Raw genomic sequence first — 16,742 nt, 5'->3', positions numbered from 1 at the left:
TGTGGCCAAAAGGGAACCCTACTTCATTGTTGGTGGGAATGTAAACTGGTTCAGCCACTCTGGCAAGCAGTATGGAGATTCCTCAGAAGGCTAAATATAGAACTCCCCTATGACCCAGCAGCCCCACTTTTGGGTATCTAGCCAAATGACCACAAACAAAATCACAGTAATGCCACCAGCACAACAATCTTCATAGCAGCACAATTTGGCATAGCGAGAATCTGGAACCAACCCAGATGCCCCTCAGTAGACGAATGGATCAGGAAAATGTGGTACATATACACAATGGAATTTTATGCCTCTATCAGAAAGAATGACATAGTCCCATTTGTAAGGAAATGGAAGGACTTGGAAAAAATTATACTAAGTGAAGTGAGCCAGACCCAAAGAAACATGGACTCTATGGTCTCCCTTATTGGGAATAATTAGTACAGGTTTAGGCAAGTCATAGCAGAGCATCACAAGGGCCAATAGCTATCTATACCCTTATGAACACATAAGATGATGCTAAGTGAAATGAACTCCATGTTATGGAGACAATTGTTATATCACAGTTGTAACTACTTTCAATGTCCCATGTGTATCTGTAGCTTCTATTATTGATGATGTTCTTGTATCACCTTCCTGTGATTGTACCTACACTATCTCTGTAATCTTATGTGAGTATATTGGAAATCGTGTATACTAGTATTGGAAGTACGAAATTGAAAGGGAATACCAAATTTGACAGACGACAGGGTAAAAAAAGACAAACAACTACAAAAGCAGTACTTGCAAAACTGTTTGGTGTAAGTGAACTGAACACCTGGGGGGGGGGGAGGGAAAAGGGGAGGAGGGAGGGGGGTATGAGGCACAAGGTAACAAACAGTACAAGAAATGTATCCAATGCCTAATGTATGAAACTGTAACCTCTCTGTACATCAGTTTGATAATAAAAATTTGAAAAACAAAACAAAACAACAACAAAAAAAACATTAACCTTCATTTTCCTCAATACTTAAAAAAAACACATTCAAAATGTGAATTTGCTAAGGGCATTCTTTTGTAAATGCACATCTCCCTAGGTTTCAGTTAGCTCTGCAGGTGATGACAGTTTCTAATAAAATTCCCACCCAGCTGCTCCAATAAGAAATAAAGTCTAACTTCTAGTCTCGGTGTGACTGGGTTGTTTACCCTGGCTTTGGGCTGGCTTGGGTATAGAGTCTTCCCCGTGTTCACTCTTAAGCACATTGGGGTGGGGCTATTTGGAGGCAGTGACTCAGTCTTCTGTGGGGAATTACTTAATATAACAAATTTTCTGGGATTAGACAGGCCACTTACATATTTTCCAGAGAGGATAGGAAAAAAATGTTTCAGGAAAAAAAAAGCACTATACATTTGGGTCTTAGGCAACTTCTCAAAGGGCCCCATTTAATTTGTTTCTGCATTGGTAATTGGGAGCAAATCTAATCATTCATCGATTATACATATGGTGACTTATGCTAATGGGTTTGTCCCCTGTTTTGGAATTAATAATTCATTCCATTTGCTTTTGGAGCCAGGTTGGTCTGAAACAGATCAATAGATACACTGTATCCCTCTTCCTTGGATCATGCTTCTGAGGTACCTTGATTTCTCTATCCTACTTTTCCCCTGTAGCTACAAACATCTTGTGATTGTTTTTTCCTCTTGCTTTCACTCTTTTTTTTTTTTTTTCAAATTTTTATTATCAAACTGATGTACAGAGAGGTTACAGTTTCATACATTAGGCATTGGATACATTTCTTGTACTGTTTGTTACCTTGTCCCTCATACCCCCCTCCCTCCTCCCCCTTTCCCTTTCTCCCCATGAGGTGTTCAGTTCACTTACACCAAACAGTTTTGCAAGTATTGCTTTTGTAGTTGCTTGTCTTTTTTTACCCTGTGTCTCTCAATTTTGGTATTCCCTTTCAATTTCCTACTTCTAATACCAGTATACATGGTTTCCAATATACTCAGATAAGATTACAGAGATAGTGTAGGTACAACCACAGGAAGGTGATACAAGAACATCATCAATAATAGAAGCCACAGATACAGATGGGACATTGAAAGTAGTTACAACAGTGATATAACAATCATTTCCATAACATGGAGTTCATTTCACTTAGCATTATCTTATGTTTTCATAAGGGTATAGCTATTGGGCTCTTGTGATCCTCTGCTATGACTTGCCTAAACCTGTACTAATTATTCCCAATAAGGGAGACCATAGACTTGATTCCCATTGGTTTAAGTTGAGGATTAAGCCCTTTGTTTTGGCTCCCAGCCACTGCCAGTTTCACTCAGCCCTATTCTCCGCCTAACCTGATGTAAGCTTGTCTTGGCTCTTTGATACTTGTGCTTGCAAGCTTCTGAATGGAATTTTGCATGATTTCCCCTCTGAACCCACCTACGATGGATTGCTTTACCGGTCCAACTTTTCATCCCTAAGGTTTCAACGACCCGGACATGGGAGGAGTGGATTCCTCTGCCTTTTGACTTTGGTCTGAACCAGTTGATTGACTTTGGGCAGAAGTACAATGTCTGGCCCAAGGCCTTTTGAAGCCATGTAGGGTTTCACCAGCGTTCATCACTATGAAAAGAATTTCTCCTGAGTGGCCACTGTCTTCTGAGCCTGGGACCCACAAAGAGCCCAGGTTGGGGAGATACAGACCCCAGTCATAGCAAGGAGATTTGGCCAGTTTTCTGAGTTCAATTCAGAGCTGCTCAGCTAGTACCTTGTCGGCTTCAGCTCATTGTCTTTCCTCCTCACTGGCTAATCTTAGAACACATGAGCAATAATCATTACTATCTTAAGTCAATGAGTTTTGAGGAAGCTCATTACAAAGTTCACAGATAGGCTAGACATCGCTGATGTTGGCTTCAGATCATAGCAGGATGACGGTTCATCCAGGAAGGCTCTTAGGACCCACTTCCATCCCTCTCTCTAATCTGTGATGTTTGCCACTTGCATGTGGGAGCACAGAGGACTCATTCTCCTCTCTCATGTCTTGTCTTCCAGTTCCATGGAGGCACCGATTTCACTTTTTTCTGTGTTGCTCAATAAGTAAACTGTTCCTAGTTGTGAGTGTGCCACAGGTTTGAGGGCTGTGAAGGGTGAGTAATGTGCTTTCTCATTGCATCTACCTTCCCTGTGAAATAGGATAGCACAGTACATGGCACCTTGATGTATGATCAGTCTGCTGAATACAGAAATAAATGAGTGTCAAGTTTAACACAACGTATCTTCTGCATGTTGATAAAGAAAGAGAAGGACAAGGTGAGTGAGAGGCAAGTGCATTGCTTTTGGGGAGTCTTCAAAAAATAGACACACATTTGTAGCTAATCTGGAAATTTGTGGAAAAGCTCTTGAAGAGGCAGAAGAAAAATAAAAAGTGGGATAGGTTAAAATAGATGTGGAATTCATTTTATAACTATTTCTAGTGGTAGTTTAATCAAATTTAGAATGTTTTAGTTAGAAGAAAGGCCTTATTTGGATTTGTTGAGTAGAGGAAAAAGGGTGGCTGAGGGGCTACCCAGAAACATGGAAGGAATAGAGCCAGGCATAAAGGGGGTATGGAAGGCATTGGATGAGGTCAATGGTGTCTCCACCTCATGGATTCTTTCTTTTTTTCCTACAGTTTCCTTTGTGTGTAAAGCCAAGCTGGGGAACCAAGGCTTCAAGTCTATGAGATTGCTCACCTCTCATTAGGGTGTCTTTTGAGGGGCAGAGAAATATCATTTGGCCTGGTCCATCCTGTTCTTCTGAGGGTTGGTTGACTCCATGTGTCACTGTATTGTTATTCCACGTCAAGGTGATTAAGTGCTGCAATCTTTGGAACCCTACTTTTAGCACCAAAATTGGTGAATTTCAGACTGATAGTGACTTCTGGTAGAAATTAAAGGCTCTGGTCATTTTTAGCTTTATAGGTTCTCAGAGAACAAGAAGTTGTTAGAAAAATCTTCATTTTTACACTAAAGCAAAGCTAGATTATGTCTCTTTCTGTTAGAGTGATCTTGCATATTTAAATTCCTCCTATTTGACTTATGTGTCAATTATGCTCACGAACTGGTGAAGTGAAAATTTTCACAAGTTTCTATGTGATATTGAAAGAAGAACAAACCAGGTGTCAGGTGTCATGGTGCGTTGAGACACTTGCCATCTCCACCTTTATTGATTTAAAGAAAAGTGTATCCAGGCTCACAAGTGAAAGTATAAGGCAAATCCAATGAAATTCTCATCCCAAAGACTTCTATTCAAATGTTGCATGGGAGTTGCAAATCTTGCTATCTTGACAAGGGCCTCAGTTTCTGCATCCGTAAAAGAACAAACAACAGCATGAAGAATGGCTCTGAGAAGCAATACACAACGAGTGAAAATGCTCTGGCAAGCCCTGGAATACACTGTCAATGTGACTTCATTATACCCAAGCTTGAACCAACACTCACAGTGTTTTGCTTATGTACCAAGAAGAATTTACTATATGTGTATAAGAAGGAGCATGTCATGAAGCAGATATTTCAAGACCAGGGTACGTCTTTACTTGTCTTAAGACTTGATATTTGCAAGCAAATGCAGCTACAATATCCAATGTACATTTTGTGAAAATTGAACTATGTAATGTTAGTGTAGTGTTGGGAAGGAGAAAAATGGAGAAAGATGAAAGGGGTGACAGTAGCCAAGATGCATTGGACTCATAACCGGACTGGTGGAACTGTAACCTCATTGAACAATGACATAATGAAATTCAAGAAAATCTTTATATTCATTTCAGAATCCACAGAGGAGAAACAATATCATAGTGAACTAGTGAAATATTATAGTGAAATTGAACAGGTGGTTAAAGGTCTCTGAGAAATGCTCTTGGTAGCTTGAAAACAATGATATTTAGGAGTGAAAGCATTTTTTGTGTGTATGTACCAGTCTTGGGGCTTGAACTTAGGGCCTAAGCCTAAGCACTGTCTCTGAGTTTGTTTGTTTGTTTGTTTTTTCTCAAGGCTGAAACTTCATCACTTCAGCCAAACTCCATTTTTGCCTTTTTTGTGGTTACTTGGAAATAAGAGTATCACAGACTTTTCTGCCCAGGGTGACTTTGAACCACTCTCCTCAGATCTCAGCCTTCTGAGTGTCTAGGATTACAGGCATGAACCACTGGTACCTGGTCTAAATGAACATTTAGACATAAAAAAAATTTTTGTGCTTCAATGGGCTTGAATGCAGAACCCTGGGTTCTTTCTTGACTTTTTCTGGCACTCTACCACTTGAGTTACACCTTTGCTTCTGGAATTTTGCTGGTTAATTATGGATAAGAGTTTCTCAGATTTATCTCCTTGGTCTGGCTTTCAGCTGTGATCTTCAGATCTCAGCCTTCTGACAAGCCAAGATGATAAGCAGGAGCCATTGGTGCCTAGTATAAATGCATATTTCGAGCTTAAGTTTTCTATACTCAAGGCCAAAATTTCTTTTTTTATTTGTACTGAAGAATATGCAGCTTCTGAGAAATGTTGAGAGTTCATCTGCATTCACACATTTGGTTGCTGAGCAGAAGCCCCAGCAGCCTATGGGGCTGGTCTGGCCACTAGACTATTGGTTGCTAGAAAGTGAGCATCCAGAAGAAACACAGCCTTGTAGGTACTTTTGACTCAGTGAAAATCATTTTTTACTCTTGATCTTTAGAACTTAAGATAATGCATTGGTGGGTTTTTTCCTTTGATTTTTTCAGGTCCTGGGGCTTGAATTCAGGGATTGAGTGCTGTCCCTGAGTATTTTTGGTCAAGGCTACTACTTTGATCAAGGCTCTACTGTTTGAACCACAACCCCACTTCTGACTTTTTTTTTTTTTTTTTTTTGGCAGTTAACAAGATAAGAGTCTCATGGACTTTCCTGCCTGGGCTGCCTTTGAACCACAATCCTCAGATCTTAGCTTTCTGAATAACAAGGATTACAGTCACGTGGGCGGGGAGGGGCCCCGGTTGGTGATGAGCACCGAGTCGGTGTTGTTTTAGGTTTTAGGCTGTGAAGTTTTTAATCATTTGTTGTAGCAGCAATAGGAACCTAATGCAAATACCGAATGCCACACCGCAGATTCCTTGTTCCTGTATAAGATCATGTAAGGAATGATTTATGTTGTAGCTTGAAGGCCCAAAGATATTGAACCTCCAGCTCATTATCTACTGCTGTTAACTGCCCATGACTTACTCTGTCTTGCCTTCTTCCCCTTTCTTTCTCCCTTCCTATTTCCCCTTCAGAGTTTTCTGGAATAACTACTTTATTTAGATAAACTATGACTCATATTCCCACCTGGAATCCACTTCTAGTGGCCCCTAAGCTAAAGGAAAAGCTATAAACATGAGTCAAAATTTCTAGGTAAAGTTCTATTCAAAAGATGCAAGAATTTGTGTTGTGATCTCAATGATTTTTGGAGTCATTGCAGGTTGTTTCTGCCTATGCATTATTATTATTTTTTTGTTGCCAAAGTGACATACAGAGAGGTTACAGTTTCATACGTAAGGCAGTGAGGACATTTCTTATTAAACTTGTTATCTCCCTCTTAATTTTTCTCCCCCCTTCTCCACTTCCAAGTTCCCTCCCCACCCCAGAGTTATACAGTTGGTTTATAGCATATTGTCTTGTAAGTATTGCTGTTGCATTGGTTTGCCTTTTATCTCTCCATTTTGAAGTTCTCCTTCCCTTCCCTAGTTCTGATAAATGTGGCATAGTAGTATTTAACTTTATTCTGACAACATCTCACCTTTGTTCAGGAACCTCTTCCTAATCCTGGCCCCTCCTCTCCAATCAAATACTGAAAGTCTCTGTATCCAGGGGAGGGAACTCAGGAGGCCAGGCACATATACCTGCTTTTTGATTGGTTGTGGATCTGGAAAAGAGAATCTTTGATCAAATTATTTTCTCTTTCCTCTGGGACTGTTAGGTTGTATGAATCTTCATTTGGGGTTTTTCTTGCAATGAAGCTGGCAGGAATGAATACAGAGTGAGAAGAATATCTTTGGTGACCTGAGTTATAGCCATATCGAATGCTCATTCTCCCCTGGAATGTTCCCATGAGCTCATTGATTCCTTCTTATTCCCGCTGAAATCAAATTAAATTCAGGTTTGGTTACTTGTACCAAGGAGTCCTAAGTAATACAGATTTGATCAAATTGCAAGTTCTCACAAAAACAAAGACTTACAGGATCTCTGTGATCTTCAACTGAAGGCATTTGGGAAAGTGAGTTGGGTGGGCCACTCTTAGTGATCTTAAAAAGTTATGTGCTGCAGTGGCCCTAAATGGAATCAACCTGGAAAATGGTAGAAAGAACTTAGCTCCTGTAGCCGGCTAGCAATTTTGGAGAACATGGCACATCCCTATCATGTAAAGTGATACAGGCCACTTGGATTAGACCAGGAAGTCTGAACTTACAGTGGAGACAAAACTTGGCAGTCACTAAGAGGCATGTTTCCCACCCCTCTGACTCCTACTTCTGCATTTCTAGGAGTCTCTGTGCGACCAACATGAGCAGTGATCCTGGCTCAAGTTCTCCATTAGTTCCAGGAATGGCTTAAATCCAGCTCATAACTGACTCCTAGAACTTGCACTAATTTCTATTTATTATATATACATTAAACCCTTGCTATGTACCAGTCAGGGTATTAAGGGCATTAGATGTACCCTCAGTATATCTCCAAGCTGAAGTTACTCCAGCAATGACAATAGCCAGGCTAGTACAATAGTAAGTAGTGACAGGAAATGACAGTTGTAATGGCTGTCCACATAAAAGCAGGAGTGTTTTCCAGAAGACAATGAGCCATTACCAAAGTGCAAAAGGGAAAACAACAGTCATCAAAGTCGAATTTTCCATTATTTCTGGAAAGAAAGAAGGTGAAACTGGACAGGGGTGGCTCATACTTGTAATCCTTGGCTACTCAGAAAACTGAGATCTAAGGATCATGGTTCAAAGCCAGCCCAGACAAGAATGTCTGTGAGACTATTCTCCCCAATGAACCACCAAAAAGCTAGAAGTGGAATGGTGGCTCCAATGGTAGAACACCAGCCTTGATCTGCTGTATGCTCCAAAAAGTTAGAAGGCTTATTTTTTTTCACCATAAAAATGATAAACATTTGAAGACATAAATATGTCTAACCTGATTTAAACATTATGTAATATATACATTTGTTAAACTAGAACATGGCATCTCCTTAATATGTCCCAATCCTTATGTTTTTATGCATCAGTTAAAAAAATACATTTAAGAAAGAAAGAAAAAGAAAGGCTCAAAGGCCATTTTCTATGTACCATTGGCTACAGGCCAATATCTCCTAAAACAATGCCTTCCTGAGCAATGGGAGCAGCTTTTCTATCAAGTGCCTGTGAATGCCCCCAGACCCCCTAAGATTATTAGTTATACAAGGAAGAGCTGGTTAGGTTATTAATAGAAAATGTTTGAACAGAAAGTTGACACATTTGAAGAACCGATCCTCTCAATTTTCAGGGGATTGTGTTTCTCCTCCTTGACATTTGGCAAATCTGATAAAGACATCGAGGACTGCTGGGATAATTTACTGCCTTCATGTTTGTTTTGGGTTCAGGACCCCAGTGACCCATAAAACATTGTGAGTCTCCTGGGAGGATGGGATAATAATGTACAGACCATCGAATGACTTTTGCTTAGCTTTCAGGCTTCTTTCGTTATTTTGTGAACATTTAATGCTTGAAATATTTTTAATGTGTTCTAATTTTCCTCAAGTTGGAAAAATTTTATATCTCCTTTTACAAGAATATTCCAGGGAAACACTGTTTATAATTAGTTTATCCCATTTTTGGTCAATTAAGTAATATTTTGACTTTAATCTTAGAGACCTCTTTCATAAATAAATCAGAATATGTTGTGGAAGATGGTTTAATAAAAACTGAAAAAATATTTGAAGGTTTCTCATATAGAAACCATTAAGAAGGGAACTACAAAGTTTAAAAGCAAAGTCTTTCCTCTGCTCAGTGCAGTGACAAACCCTGTAGGGATAATTCATTGGACAGGTTTCCATTTTAGTCTTAAAACTCAAGGCTCAACGTCTCTTCCATTAAAGTGGGTTCCTAAGAAACGTTTGGACAAAAAAGTATCTAATTATTGATTCCCAGACAAGTAGTTGTGTAAAAGTTCCTTCTGGAGTCACATCATATGTGTGAACATGGAAGGGGAGTGACTGGGGATCCCTCACACAGCGTGACAATGCTAGACAGGGATGTTACATTGCACACCGTGCCACTAAGACTTCCTGCCTGACTAGAAATTAGAGGATGTCCTAAATCTTATGTTGGGTTGTATAATTTTCCATTCTGTTTCTTAATGGTGGCAAGTGTTAGCTCTACATGGAATTAGAGACTGGAAAATCTCTATTCCACAGAAATCCTTCATTGAATGATTGAAAATAGTGTTCGAATTTAAGTTGGTTTGGCTGTGTGTGTGTGTGTGTGTGTGTGTACTTGTGTGTCTGAGAGTATGTATGTGTGTGTGAGAGAGAGAGAGAGAGGGAAGGGGGGAGAGTGTGTTCTGGGGCTTGAACTCAGGGCCTAGTACACAGCCATTTGAACCACAGCTCTATTTCTGGCTCTTTTTTTTGTTTTGTTTTGTTTTGTTTTGTTTGGTGCTTCACTGGAGATAAAAGTCTCCTGGACTTTCCTGCTCAGGCTGGCTTCAAACAGGATCCTTACAGCTCAGCCTCCTGTATACCTCACATTACAAGTGTGAGCCACCAATGCCTAGCTTGACTTTTATTTATTTATTTTTTTTAATTTTACTATAATTCATTCATGTGGAAACTGGAATTCAGCTTCTGACAACACTGAAATGGAAATGTTAGGAATAACCTCTTTTTACTTATAAATCTTGACCTGCACCACCCCAACCTTCCTGTGTTCTGTGGAAGTTCAGCAGAAGGAAGCCAGTGGCAACGACACCAGGAAAACATGTGTCTCTGAGAAATGCTGGGCTTAGGATATTTGTATTGCTTTCATAGGGAATTCAGTCAAGAGACCTGAAAAAGGTCAACTATGCTTTTCTAAAACCAAACCAGACATGCTACAAGGCTGATTTTTAACCACCATGCCAGCAACTGTATCTCTCTTCTCTTTAAAAGGTTTAGAATGCCTAAAGATTTTCTTTACTTACAGTAACATTGAATACTGTCATTAACTGAGTTCAAACTCTTCTATTTGTTTTCTCTTTCTTAAGATTTTAAAAATTCTATTGTAAAGATGATATAAAGAGTAAATTTCCATTTGAACAGTGCCTAGGAAGTTTCAGAAGGTCTCTCAAAACTACCTTCTTGTTACAAACTATGTGCCTCCTTTCTACTCTCCTTCTTCTCAACAGAACAGAGTTGGGAGTTGAAGAATTCTTTGATTTGTAATATTAGGGTACATAGTACCAGGCCTTGACCGATACCCTGTCTTATATTAATCACCACCACCACTACCATACCGTCATAATCACCATCACCATCACCATCATCATTATCACCACTACCACCATTATCATCATTATCACCCTTCTCCTCTTCATTACCAATTGTATTACTGTCTATGCACTGAGCTATGGTTTTTAAAAATCACATAAACTATAATATATAATAGATATAATATATGATAGATATATAGGCTCATTTGGTTTTCATGGCAATCTCAGGCAGCTCTGGTGTTTTTCCTTTACAGATAAACCGAAATATCAGAAAGTAGCAAAAACTGCCTAGTCTGTCATCTTGAAAATATCAGTGTTGAGAATGCCACAAATAAGGTTGATTTTAGAGTCCCTGGTACCCATAAATAGCTGGGAAGTCAGCCTGGGGAAGATCTTCTCTCACTCTCCCATCTGTGTTTGGCCAGAGCTGCTCTGGGTCACTGTTTGAACTGGCAGAGCAAATGATAAAGGGAGAAAGTGAAGATGAACTCACATCAGTCTTCAGCTCTCAGCTGTCCAGAAGGCTTCTGGGCAAGGCTCCAGAGATTGAAAAATGAAAACCTGCACACTCGATCACTGCAACTCACTACTCCCAGACAGCCATGAACATAATCTTCACTTCAACACACTCTTTGTCTTTACATGGCAGGGAACACACTTATTTTAAACAAACAATGGGAAGCTAAAAAATTGTGTGTGTGTGTGTGTGCGCGCGTGCGTGTGTGTGTGTGTGTGTGTGTGTGTGTGTGTGTGTGTGTGCTATTGGGGATTGGACTCAGAGCTTTACCCTTGCTAGGCAGGCATGCTATCACTTGAGCCATGCCTCCAGACCCCTAAAAAAGTTTGTGGCCAAGTTAAACTGAATGTTTAGGAATGGGCAGAATACTGACCTGGCAGGAAAGATACCATGCTCATGGAAGGTGGTTTCCTTAGGTTGGAGCTTATCCAGTGTACTCCATATGTTCTAACCCCTGTAATTTCTCCCAATATGGAAAACTGCTCTGTATAATTGGTGGTAGTGGGAGATGGAGTTTACACTTTCCCTAAGAAACAGGGGGGAGGAAGGAAGGAAGGGAGGGAGGGAGGGAGGGAGGGAGGGAGGGAGGGAGGGAGGGAGGAAGGGAGGGAGGGAGGGAGGGAGGGAAGGAGAGAAATGCACAGTAGAATATAGCTTGAAAGTTGCTGTCTATATTTTTCACCAACAATCATTCCTACAATTTGCATAGTTCCCTTTTCTACCTTATTCCCAGTGATTGATGGGTAGACACAGTGACAAACATTGTAGTGAGTAATATAATTTATTGCCTGTCACATTATCGTCTTCTCTTTGGTGGTTATTGCTTGTCTGCTTCCATTTCCTTGGAATAAAAGTTTTTTCTTTTTGTTTTTGTTCCAGTCCTCGGGCTTGAACTCAGGGCCTGGATGCTGCCCCTGAGTTATTTTGTACAGAGGTACACTACTACTTTTGTCACAGTTCCATTTCCAGCTTTTTTGTTGTTCAATTGGAGAACAGAGTCTTACAGACTTTCCTGCCGAGGCTGGCTTCGAACTGTGATCCTCAGATCTTGTCAGCCTCCCCAGTTGCTAGCATTTTAGATATAAGCCACTGGCACTCAGCTGATCAAAGGATTTTTATAGAGATGAGTTAAGATTACAATAGCCAGAACATAGTCAGATGGTCTTTCATTTCCATTATGAGATAGAATAATTCACCCATTATGATATGGAATTATTTGCCCATGGTTCTATTGGCTCTCTTCTATGCCAGAACAAGTAAGAATGATTCCACTACAAATTCTTCTGAATCTTCCCTCTTAGTAAAAGAATCTTCAAAATAGGAGAGGGGTACATTAGGGAAAATTGTTTTTAACAGAAGTAGAATTTTCCTTCAAAAGACTTTCTGAAGATTACAATTACTTTTAATTGATACATAATCATTATGCTTATTTGTGGGGTACAATGTAAGGTTTTGATATAAGCATGCACAAGGTAATGTTCAAAACCAGGTAATTAATATGCTGTTCTCCTAATTTGTGGTGAGAACCTTTAAAAATCCTGTCTTCTAGCTAATTTGGGAAACAGCATACCTTACTTTTAACTGTAGACACCTGTCATTCAACTATCATCTGAATTTGTTCTTCCTATTTGTCTCTGTGTATTCACAGACAAATCTCTGCCTCCTTTTCCTTCCCACATCTCTGGCAACCAATGTTGTATTTACAACTTTTATGAGATCAACATTTCTAGATTCTACATGAATGAGTGAGATTGTTCAGTATTTGTCTTTCAGCATCTGGGTTATTTCACTCGAGATAATATTCTCCAGGTTCATCCAGTTTCCTGCAAATAACATGATTTTGTGCCTTTTTAGGACTGAATATATTCTACTATGTATACATTCCACATTTTATTCATCTACTGATAGATAGTTAGGTTGATTTCATGCCTTGGCTATTGTGAATAGTACTACAATAAATATAGGACAGAAGATGTTTCTTTGGTATACTGACTTCAGGTACTGTAAATATATGCACAGATGTATGACACAGTAGATCTGTTCTGAATTTTTTTGAGAAGCATCAATACTGTTTTCTGTAATGGATGAAGTAACTTACATCCTCACCAACAGTCTGCAAGGGCTTCCTTTTTCCATGTCCTCATCTTTTATCTTTCATCTTTTTTTTCATATCAGAAGGTTTATTTATATCAATTCATATCATTTATATCATTCATTCTTTTTTGCCACACATTTTTTTCTTTTTTGTTTTCTTTCTTTATTTTTTGCCAATCCTGGGGCTTGAGCTCAGAGCCTGAGCACTGTCCCTGACTTCTTTTTGCCTAAGGCTAGCACTCTACCTCTTGAGCCAGAGCTCCACCTCTGGCTTTTTCTGTTTACATGGTGCTGAGGAGTCGAACCCAGGGCTTCATGCATGGTAGGCAAGCATTCTATTGCTAAACCACATTCTCAGCTCCTTTTGCCACACTTTTGTTACACTTTTGTTAGCATGGAAAACGTAGTTTCTTTTTTCTTTTTTTTTTTTTTTGGCCAGTCCTGGGCCTTGGACTCAGGGCCTAAGCACTGTCCCTGGCTTCTTCCCGCTCAAGGCTAGCACTCTGCCACTTGAGCCACAGCGCTGCTTCTGGCCGTTTTCTGTATATGTGGTGCTGGGGAATCGAACCTAGGGCCTCGTGTATCCGAGGCAGGCACTCTTGCCACTAGGCTATATCCCCAGCCCCCGTAGTTTCATTCTTGACATAACCATATCTCTCTATATATTGAACTTTGATTGGCTGTATGCCTTCAACCACTCTCCTTTATCCCCTCCCCCTTCCCAAACCAGTCTCAACAAGCTTTATTATTCCATTTTCACACATGCATATATTCACCATCCTCCATTTTTTCTTGGATGATAACTATTCTAACTGCAGTCAGATGATATGTCATTGTGGTTTTGATTTATATTTCTCTGATGATTAGTTATGTTGAATATTTTGATATACCTGTTGATTATTGATATAACTTGAGTTCTTTATTTTTGTTTTTTTGGCCAGTCCTGGCCCTTGAACTCCAGGACTGAGCACTGTCCCTGGCTTCTTTTTGCTCAAGGCTAGCACTCTGCCACTTGAGCCACAGAGCCACTTCTGGCCGTTTTCTACATATGTGGTGCTGAGGACTCGGACCCAGGGCACTCTTGCCACTAGGCCATATTCCCAGCCCCTTGATATAACTTGAGAAATGTCTCTTAAGGTCATTTACCTGTTTTGAAAATTAGATTATCATTATAATCATTATTACTCCTTTGCTATTGAGTTTTTTGAGTTCCTTATAAATTCTGGATATGAATTCCTTCCCATAGGAAGTTGAAAAATATGTTTTCCCATTCTTAATTGTCTTTTTTACCTTGTTCATTGTTATATTTCTGTGAAGAAACTTTTAAGGTTAATATAGTTAGTTTGTACAATTTGATATTGTTGCCTGTGATTTTGAGCATTGGATCATTGTTATTCATACTTGCTTGCCCTTCATCTCAACAAAAATAACGATCCATTTCATTAGGTGTTCTGCAGCTTTCACTGACTTTGAAAGCATCAGGACCATGCGTTTATCTTTATATGTCAGAGCCTGTAGGAATGCTTAGCACATAACAAGTGCCCACATACTCACCGGGTGAAAGCCTCGCATTATTTAGCACATCGATGTTTATTAGATGGATGGCTGGAAATGACCTTTCCTCTGGACCACAGGCTTAGAATGGGAACCTTTAGAGACATGTGTTCCTTGATGCAGTGGGGTTCCCACCCTTGTCTGTTTGGAGTGTGGGTTTCCTGGCATTTGTCACATGCTGAGTTGATGTGCTCTGATGCCTTTCATGCTGTTTCAGTCATCCTGGGCACTAAGCTCCCTGTAGTAACAAACCCCAGGCAACACTTAGGTTTCCTTTCTCAAACTTCAGGCTCCTCTTTCTGTGGCTTTAACTGCATCCTCCCTGGGCTGATGCACTCAGGAATTACCGTTCTCATGTGTTTGTACATGTCACATCATCTTCAGTCATCGTGATTGGCTTTCCTTTCCAAAGTCACGTGTGTAAGTATAACAGAATAACAGAAAGCTGGTTTTCTCTTCAACATGCTGCTCCTGCTTCATCCTAGGGGTGCATAAGACACTTCCCTCCCCTAGCTGTTTAGGAGGATGGCTGCATGTATGTATGACCATGGAGAAGTTAAGAACCAACCATATTCCTAGCATTCTAGCATTTGAGCAGCAGTTGAGAGGAAGCTGGAAAAACATCACAATGACATTAAAAGATCAGGCCTCCTCATAAAGTCTGAGTTTCTAGTTTTCCCAGGCCCTTTGTAAGCAAAAAAAGCAACAAGATAAATTAATAACAAATAATGAAACAACAGGAGAAAATATAACAAGCCAGCCTCTTAGATCCTTTTAGTGAACTTCTGTGTTGCAAGACAAACAAAAAGAACAGACTTTTCATACCACAAACTGACATAAATTTGACAAATAAGATTAAAGCTAACCTAAAGCAGCTGAGCCTTCTGGGTTTCTAGGGGATTAATAGGGCATTGATATTTACTTGTCCTCCTTCCCAGGATGGTGAATGGCTCTATGCTGAGGAAGCTCAGTTTCTCTTACTAATCCAGGTGGTGGAAATCAGTCTCAATACCTGTTACTAAATGGGATTACATCACTTCATAATCATATGTATAGAAGAAGCATGTATATTCATGTGATAAAATTTTTGCTCACTGCTGGGCACTGGTGACTCAAGCCTGTGATTCTAGCTACTCAGGTGGCTGAGATCTGAGGATTGTGCTTCAAAGCTAATTCAGGCAGGAAAGTCTATGATACTCTTATATCCAATTAATCACAGAAAACACTGGAAATGGCACTGTGGTTCGAGAGGTAGAGAGCTAGCCTTGAGCAAATGGAGCTCAGGGACCACGCCCAGGCCCTGAGTTCAAGAATAGGCAAAAAAAAAAAATGCTAACAGACAGAAATGCAATTACCAAACAAATGTCCCTCGTGGTTTCAATGCAAACAGATTTTCAAATTTATTACATGAGGACAAAAATCCTGTTTGTTCTTGCTCATGTAAAGTCATACAATTTTCCCAATGTATTCTTCGAAATGAGAAGCAGTTTATTCACAAAGACTTTCAAAATATGTCAGATTATCAATCTTTTTTTCTAACCTCCTTTTATTTTTTATTTATTTTTTATTAACTAAATTTTTTGACAAGGTGTGGTGCAAAAGGGGTACAGTTACATAATAAGGCAGTGAGTACATTTTTTGTGATATCTTACACCCTTGTTTTTCTTTCCCTCCCCTAGATCAGGTAGGCATATATACAATATTCAGCATACCAAAATCATATACAATAACCATGTAGCGTATGCCAAAGGAAATTCACCTTGAACTTTAAATGTAACATTAACAATAGAATCCTCCTGTGTCCTTTCTCTTGGAGTTGTTTTTGCTTATCCTTGTCTTATATGTTCATATGTACATAGCTGTTGAGCTATTGTGATCCACTGATAGGTCTATTCTAGACCTTTTTATGTTTAGTAGTTGTTTGGTTTTAGATACATAATGTAAGGTCGCTGGCCCAAACCTGTGGAAATACCATTTGACAAGAAGTTTTTTTGTTTTGCAGACCTGGTCTCTACTGTTCCCCCCACCCTAATAGTCATTGATATATGACTATATGCCATGTCCCTTTGTTCTCTGTTCTAAGCTTGTCTTGCTCAACATTATATGTTCAAATTCTGACCATTT

At 39.6% G+C, this 16,742-nt stretch overlaps 1 non-coding gene across 1 annotated transcript; it reads left to right on the top strand.

Annotated features, from left to right (window-relative positions):
* The first annotated feature begins 11,335 nt into the window (after positions 1-11,335).
* LOC125354041 lies at positions 11,336-11,500 on the top strand. The gene has a single exon (XR_007211429.1). It is a non-coding gene; the product is annotated as a U1 spliceosomal RNA (small nuclear RNA).
* Positions 11,501-16,742: the final 5,242 nt, after the last annotated feature.

This window comes from Perognathus longimembris, chromosome 6 (genome assembly GCF_023159225.1).
Source record: "Perognathus longimembris pacificus isolate PPM17 chromosome 6, ASM2315922v1, whole genome shotgun sequence".
NCBI classification, from domain to species: Eukaryota; Metazoa; Chordata; class Mammalia; order Rodentia; family Heteromyidae; genus Perognathus; species Perognathus longimembris.
The sequence above is the reverse complement of the archived record's forward strand: the minus strand, read 5'-3'. Positions and strand labels throughout refer to the sequence as shown.